The following is a 7,959-nucleotide window of genomic DNA, read 5'->3' on the forward strand; positions in this document are numbered from 1 at the left end:
ACGCTTACTCCTTGGAAGAAAAGTTATGACCAACCTAGACAGCATATTCAAAAGCAGAGAGATTACTTTGCCAACAAAGGTCCCTCTAGTCAAGGCTATGGTTTTTCCAGTGGTCATGTATGGATGTGAGAATTGGACTGTGAAGAAAGCTGAGCACCGAAGAATTGATGCTTTTGAACTGTGGTGTTGGAGAAGACTCTTGAGAGTCTCTTGGACTGCAAGGAGATCCAACCAGTCCATCCTAAAGGGGATCAGTCCTGAGTGTTCATTGGAAGGACTGATGTTGAAGCTGAAACTCCAATACTTTGGCCACCTGATGCAGAGTTGACTCATTGGAAAAGACCCTGATGCTGGGAGGGATTGGGAGCAGGAGGAGAAGGGGATGACAGAGGATGAGATGGCTGGATGGCATCACCGACTCGATGGACATGAGTTTGAGTGAACTCCGAGAGTTGGTGATGGACAGGGAGGCCTGGCGTGCTGCGATTCACGGGGTCGCAAAGGGTCGGACCTGACTGACTGAACTGAACTGAACTCTACTAACGTTTCATCCTAGGGCTGTGCTCCTGTAGCTCACCATGTAAACGGTGAAAGGAATTAATCTCTTACGTGGCAGACGGTGACAAACAGCACGAAGGAAATTTGCAGCGTTAGGAGCTCGTTCAGGGCTGCTTGCTGAGCCACAGAAGGGGGTCAACCGGGCTCCCGGCCGTGACCGCCACAGCGTCGGGGGCCGGCGATGTACCTGCCTTGCTCCTGCTCCCTCTTGAGCATTTCTGTCATCGTCCTCCCACGATGTGAAACAGCAGGCTCCCAGCGAGCACGGCACTGGAAGGGGCAGGACCGGAAGGATCGGCGGGCGACAAGGGGAAACAGGGAAAAGATGCGAGGGACCCACAACCCAGCAGTGGGACTCCGAGCTCACCCTGAGAGCCCGCGCCCTTTAGTGACGTCAGGCGGCGCGACTCCCGCCCTGCCTCGCGTGCGGCGGAACGGGGGCGCGCGCCTGAAAGTGGGCGGGCTGAGACTCAGACGCTGGCTGTGAGGTTTACGCTGCCTGGTGCCTTCCGCCTTTGTTTACTAGGTGGGCCGCTTCAAAACCGGTGACGTTTCTAATTCCCTGTCACTCGGAGAGGCCAGGGACTGCCAGGTGGACTCCGAGGCCTGATTTTCCCTGTCTTCACAGAGAAGAGCGATGTTGCCTCCAAGTGCGGCCCCGGATCCTGGCAGGGCTAGGCGGTGCCTCTGGACGAGGCCTTGGTGTTCGTCGTCCGTTCCCTCCCTGACTGTGTGCTCTAGCTCCGTAGTTCGTGACTTCTTCCTGCTTGATTGCTGAACTGCAAGTGGCCACGTTACAAAAGGAAGAACTAAGTGTTTGCGAAAGCTGATGCCCCAGAAGGCTCAGGGTAAGAGATCAGAGGTGTGGGCTGGACTTCGTGTGTGTATAAAAGCAGCCCAGGTCCTGGCACTCGTCTCAATCTCATCCTCCTCATCAGGCATCCAAGAGATGTGCAGTAGATGGTTTCTAAGAGACCAAATTCTCATCGTTTGGACCTACTGTATAGCACTTGGAACTCTGCTCAATGTTATGTAGCAGCTTGGATGGGAGGGGAGTTTGGGGGAGAATGGATGCCTGTATATATGTGTGGGTGAGTCCATTAGCTGTTAACCTGAAACTGCCCCAACATTGTTTGCTGATCAGCTATACCCCAATACAAAAAGTTTTTTTAAAACAACAAATTCTCACCCTTTGCAATTGCATAAACGAGGACACAGCTAGGGCTGGCATGAACCTGGACAAACCCAGGCAAGATTGATTGCTATGTTCTGTGGTAGTGACTCCACACTTCTCCCAGTGATTGAAGAGGGACCACTAGAGTCACGCCGAAGGAACATATCCATCCCTCCCCCAGAACTTATTCGTGTCCCTTTGTTATCCCTTTTCTGCCACCGTTGTCACGTTAGATTGATTCTGTCACTACTGATTGGTTTGCAATTTCTAGAATTGTGTGTAAATGGAATCAGACAGTGTGTACTCTTTGTCTTCTTTCAGCATAGTTATTTTGAGATTGATATTGACTAAGTAATCTCTATTTATTGTCAGAGTGGATATATTTGTTTTATATCTGTAATTTGTTTACCCAGTTACCTGTTGGTGGACGTTGAGGTTGCCTCCAGTTTGGGCTATTACAAATAAAACTGTGTAAAAGGCTCTGTGTGGACCTGTGCATTCACTTTTCTTGGGTCCATATGGCATTAACAGGTGTGTATATTTTTAAGAAACTGCTCAGCTGTTTCTAAAGTGATTGTACAATTTCATATTCCACCAGCAGTATTTGAGATGTCTGATGACTCCCCATTTTCATCAACATTTGGCGTGATTAGTCTTCTCAGTCAGCAGTTCTAATAGTTGTGTAAATCTCGTTGTAGTCTTAATTTGCATTTCCTTAATGAAATAGTATTGAGCATCTTTTCATGTGCTTTGCCATTTCATATATTTTGAAGGTGAAATAGAAGGGGAAAGCCAATAGGATTTGCAGGTAGATCAGATACATGAGGTGAGAGAAGAGTCAAAAATATCTTCAACTCTGGTCAGTCCCTGAGTACTTCCTAATAGTTCTGTCCCTAACATGCACTGGCTGTTCCTTCAGACCACCTTGCAAATTCCTAAATCACTCAACTTTGAAGAGTCTTCAGTGACAAGTTCGTTTGGTACCCACAGCCTTTGCCTTTATTTTCATCCTTAGAGATCTAATTTTCTGTTTACTCATTGTCTCCCCTGTCAGCTGGTGAGTTTCTGGAGAAGATGGATGGTTGGCTTGTCTCCAGATGACTAGCCCCTGGTGTAGCCTAGCCCAATCATTTTGGCATATTTTCACAAACTCTACTCTTCAAATTTGCATTTCAAAGTATGGGTGCTTTGCTTCAAGTTATCTGCATCAATCTGTGTGATCATGGCAGCTTAACATCTGTGTGCCTCAATTTCCTCATCTTTAAAATGGGGACCTGCTGATTGATACCTGCTTCTCATAGTGAGAAGTGAGTATTAAATGCAGAATGAATGCAAACCCTTTACTATGTTGCCTGGCCCATGGTGTCTTCGCCAGTAAAATCTAGCTATTATTTTCTGACCTGAATATTTTGCCAGTCCTTTGCTAGAGGACTGGTGGGCATCTATATTCTCAAATATACATGCTTTGCAAATAGTTATCCATAAAATCTCAATAATTTGAAAAGCAGATTGCGAAATTTCACTGTTGAAGTCTGATTTGTTGAATCAGATAATTGAATTGCTTCCCTGCCTTGAAATGGGAAAGTTTCCCATTTCCAGTGCTGGTCCTGGACCTCTCATGCCTCTGGCCACCTGTTGCCATGATCTACATTGATACCCTTAGGGGGTGAGGCAGAAGTTTTTTTTTCTTTTTTAGCCATACCGCAAGGCTTTCGAGATCTTACTTTCCTGACCAGGGATTCAACACTGATCCTTGGCCTTGAGAGCACAGAGTCCTATCCACTGGACATGGTCAGGGAATTCTGTGAGCAGAATCTAATTCATCTGAAAACCATACCTTTGTTTCAAATCTCTTTTGATGGTCCTTATAAGACACAATTCAAACTCTAACATTCCAGTTCTCCAATTCTGTTCTGTGCCTTGCTAACAACTCTCCAGCCCAAATGTTAGCTTTAATATTTCATTAGTTAATATTTCATTCATTCATTCAATTAAGAATGTGTAAAAGCCCTTCTGTGAGTTGCCAAGAGCCAAACATTATGGTCAACCTCTGAAGCTAAAAAAGTGAACGCAGGAACTTCCCCAGTGGCCAGTGGTTAAGACTGAGCTTCCACTGCAGAGGGTGCACCTTTGATCCCTGGTCTGGGAACTAAGATTGCACAGGCATGCTTTGCTGTGCAGCCAAAAAAAAAATGTGAATGTGGGGTTGTCCCTGATCTTAGTGAAGTTACTTGGTCATGTCTGACTCTTTGTGACCCCATGGACTATAGCTCACCAGGCTCCTCTATCCATGGAATTTTCCAGGCAAGGATAATGGAGTGGGTTGCTATTCCCTGATCTTAGGAGAGCAGTAAAATCATGGGCAGAAGAAGTATGGGTTGGGAGGACAAGTATGATAAGGAGGTGCTACCTGAATAGTCCGTAGTATCGCAAAGAGTCCGACACGACTGAGGCGATTTAGCACACACATAGTAGATGTGTGGTGGCTCAGAGGTTAAAGCGTCTGCCTCCAATGTGGAAGACCCAGGTTTGATCCCTGGGTCGGGAAGATCCCCTGGAGAAGGAAATGGCAATCCACTCCAGTATTCTTGCCTGGAGAATCCCATGGACGGAGAAGCCTAGTAGGTTACAGTCCACGGGGTCGCAAAGAGTCAGATACGACTGAGCGACTTCGCCTTACCTCATCTTATAGTAGATGGAGGGGAGACGGCTGGCAAAGGGACTGTGATCCTACTTAGCATTTGTGACCCTGTGGACTGTAGCCCGCCAGGTTCCTCCAACCATGGAATTCTCCAGGCAAGAATACTGGAGTGAGTTTTCAGAGGCTGTTTCTGACTCAGAGATCAAACCCAGGTCTCCTGCACTGCAGGCAGATTCTTTACCATCTAAGGCACCAGGGAAGCCCACTTATCACTGACTTGCTATCAATCAGTGTTTGATTTGTGTCTAGCCTGATACTGCACCCGGGGCCTTTAGTAAGTAGTTTTGATGCTGTCTTCCCAAGCAGGGGCAAGCTCTGGGTCTGGAGCCTGAGGTGGGGCAGATTGTGAAATGACCAAATGACTGAAGCCTCCCTTGTCCAAAGAGGCATGTGCAGAAAACGTTTCCTGGTAGAGTGTAATCTGTATGTTATCAGTCCTGGGCCCAGGGACCACTCCCAGCTGTGGCTGCACCCAGGACACTCGGAGTCCTCTCTCCAGGGGTGTCTGTTGGCATGATGATAACTGGAGTAGACACACTTGTGCAGATAACCAGATTCCATCTGGTACCAGAGTGACCTCCCTGCTCACTGACTCCAGGCTTCTTAGGCTCTGGTATAGACAAAGAAAGTCACCTGAGTCACTTCAGTAAACAAAGGATGTGGCCGTCAGCCACTGCAGCCGCCCCTGACAGTGTACCCTGAGAAAATTCAGGGTGGAGAAAAATAGGATACTGGCTCTAGATAGTTAAGGAGCAAATCAGATGAATAATTTCAATACACCTAGACCCTGGGATCTTACTGTACGTAGAAAAGTGCTAAATTCATTAACTTGAGATGTTTTCTTTAATTAGCAATAATCATTTGATGTTCTGACCCCTTGTTTTTATTTTTTGTTTTATAAAAACTCCTGTATAGGAAATTCCCTGGCAGTCCAGTGGTTAGAAGTTGGCACTTTCACTGCCATGGCCCTGGTTCAATCCTCGGTGGAGAAATAAGATTCCTCAAGCCACGAAGAGTGGCCAAAAACAAAAAACGAACAATTTCTTGGCTCCTCCCTTACTTCTTCAGAACAGTCCCCTCGGAGCTATCCGAGAGGCTGTATGCCAGTCTTAAGTCCTCAGTAAGTCCTCTGAATAAATTGTGATTCTCAACTTTAGGTTGTACATGTTTTTTTCATTCAGTAAATGTATTGGTCAACTGGCAACTGGAGACAGCTGCTTCCTATCTCTGGCATTTGGCAAATACCTTGCCCACGGTGCCAGTGTTACAGCAGGTAGGTAAGTGCAGAGAAACGGGGGCAGGGGCCAAGTGGCAGGAAATCGTGCACCTTGTAAACAGCGGGGTTCCATGGACAGACAAAAGCAGGAACCTCCAGACTGACAGGAAACCACACATTTTAAGTGATGTGTGTCCTGGATGCAGACAAAGAAAGGTGACTAAAGGCGGGAATCTCCTGGGTTGGAATGTAACCTGTTGCTCATTAAGCTCTCGTTACAATAAAACTAGCTTTCTTAAGTTGGCAGATAAAATGTTGCCATCACGCACCAACGCCATGACTCTTCGGATCTAAGCTAAATAAGGACAAAAATCCCTCTTCCCCTTCGGAAAATGGAGCTGGGATGAAAATCCGGGAATATGACCCCCATACTCCTCCTTCCGCAGAGAATCTTCCACCCTTTCATTTATTACCCCTCAGAGCCAGCTTTCTAAATTCTCTTGAGACAAAGAACTTTAACCGAGAACACCAGCTTCTGTCTTTTTCCTCAAATGAGATTACTTAGCCATGTGAGAGTATGTGCTGTGTGCAGTGCAGCTTCCTAGACCTGAAAGGACAAGCATGAGAGCAGCTGAAGAGTAATAATAATAATAATAATAATACAATAACAACAAGTAATGAAGAGCTTATCACGTGCCAGGGATTGTTCTCAGAGGTTTACAAATATCAATTTATTTAATCCTACAACCACCTCACAAAGTAGATAACCAGTGTAGTGATCAAGAGCATAGACTCTAGAACTAGACAGCCCAGGTTTGACTCCCTGCTTTGCTATTTACTAGCAGTGTGACCTGGGGGAGGCCTGTGTCTCAGTGTCCCCATCTGCCAAAAGAAGAGACTACTATTACTAGCTCATAGGAATAAATGAATTAAAATCCATTGTTGTTCAGTTGCTAAGTCACATCTGACTCTTTTGTGACCCCATGGACTGCAGCACACCAGGCTTCCCTGTCCTTCACCATCTCCCAGAGTTTACTCAAACTCATGTTCATGGATTTGGTGATGCCATTCAACCATCTCATTCTCTGTCGCCCCCTTCTCCTCCTGCCCTCAATCTTTCCCAGCATCAGGGTCTTTTCCAGTAAGTGGGCCAAAAGTATTGGAGCTTTGGCTTCAGCATCAGTCCTTCCAATTGAATATTCAGAGTTGATTTCCTTTAGGATTGACTGGTTTGATCTTGCTGTCCAAAGAGTCTTACAAAGAAATAACCAGTGGCTGAAGGTGAAAGTCATTCAGTCATGCCCAACTCTTTGGGACCCCATGGACTATACAGTCCATGGAATTCTTCAGGCCAGAATACTGGAATGGGTAGCCTTTCCCTTCTCCAGGGGATCTTCCCAACCCAGGGATCAAACCCAGGTCTCCTGCATTGCAGGTGGATTCTTTACCAACTGAACTGAGGGAGGCACAAACCAGTGGCGAGCACATAGTAAAAGCTGTCTATCAAGACCTGATAAAATATATCACTTTTATAGATGAGAGAACAGGCACAGAAAGGCTACTTTCTTGTGATCCCACAACTAGTAAACACGGAGTTGGGAATCAAATCCTGGGCAGTCTGGCTTAAATACTATGCTCTAGCAATGAAGAGGGGATGTCCTCACGAATTACTTTATGAGGGAAGTAGGTGGGGGAAGCCCTGAGATAATTGCTGGGGAAGCATCCAGCATGAAACATGTCAGTGTTTTCTCTGTTGTGTTAAGTGAAGTTTGCAGCAGCTGGCTGGACTGTCCCCAGGTGGCCAGAAATTTCTGGAGAGTGATCTGAGGCATAAGCAGGGGCTAAGAGGCTGAGGTTCAGCCCTGTGTCCCCAGGCTCCCATCTCATAATTCATTTACTTTTCTCTCTGCACTCCTTCCAGGATGTGGCATGAAACTCATGGTAAAATGGCAACTTAAAATGGAAAATCATTGCTAAGACCCTAGGAGTTTAAGCATGTGGTAAACCTGGGTGTTCTTTGGAAGGAATGATGCTAAAGCTGAAACTCCAGTACTTTGGGCACCTCATGCGAAGAGTTGACTCATTGGAAAAGACTCTGATGCTGGGAGGGATTGGGGGCAGGAGAAGGGGACGACACAGGATGAGATGGCTGGATGGCATCACCGACTCGATGGACGTGAGTTTGAGTGAACTCGGGGAGTTGGTGATGGACAGGGAGGCCTGGTGTGCTGCGATTCATGGGGTCTTGGAGAGTCGGATACGACTGAGCGACTGAACTGAACTGAACTGAAACGAATTTAATGCAACCAA

The sequence above is a fragment of the Capricornis sumatraensis genome, chromosome 15, assembly GCF_032405125.1.
Source record: "Capricornis sumatraensis isolate serow.1 chromosome 15, serow.2, whole genome shotgun sequence".
NCBI classification, from domain to species: Eukaryota; Metazoa; Chordata; class Mammalia; order Artiodactyla; family Bovidae; genus Capricornis; species Capricornis sumatraensis.